Source organism: Penaeus monodon, chromosome 30 (assembly GCF_015228065.2).
Source record: "Penaeus monodon isolate SGIC_2016 chromosome 30, NSTDA_Pmon_1, whole genome shotgun sequence".
Taxonomy (NCBI): Eukaryota; Metazoa; Arthropoda; class Malacostraca; order Decapoda; family Penaeidae; genus Penaeus; species Penaeus monodon.
Genome location: NC_051415.1, coordinates 31,002,844 through 31,003,329, shown reverse-complemented (window position 1 = coordinate 31,003,329; position 486 = coordinate 31,002,844).

Sequence of the window (486 nt, the reverse complement as noted above, 5' to 3'; positions counted from 1 at the left end):
GGCTTTTGGGGGGTTTTTGTTTTGTTCCCTCTCATCAAAAAATTTTTAGAATAGGCTTTCAAATGCCCGGCCTTTTTAAACGATTTAAAAAAAAAATTTTCTTCCCCTTGCAAACATGCCCGGGTTTTAAATTTTACTATTTTCCCGCAACCCCCCCAAAAAATTTTGTTATTTAAAAAAAATTTTGGGCAACAAAGGCCATTACGAAAAAAATTTGAAAAATTTCAAAGTTCCCCACCTAACCCTCAAACTAAAATTGGGGGTACCCCCTCGCCAATAAGAACATTTTAAACTAAAATCTTACCCAAAACATTATTTTTTCACCCCCATAAAAACGGCTTCTCCAAAAAAAAATGCCGTTTACAAAAACTAACTCAACAAAATTTCAGTAAAATCCCCTTTCCCAAGGATCCCCCAAAAAAGGAGGTTTCCCTGTCCCTTTTTTCCCGAAAACTTTCTAACAAACCCTTTTAAAAAAAAAAAAAA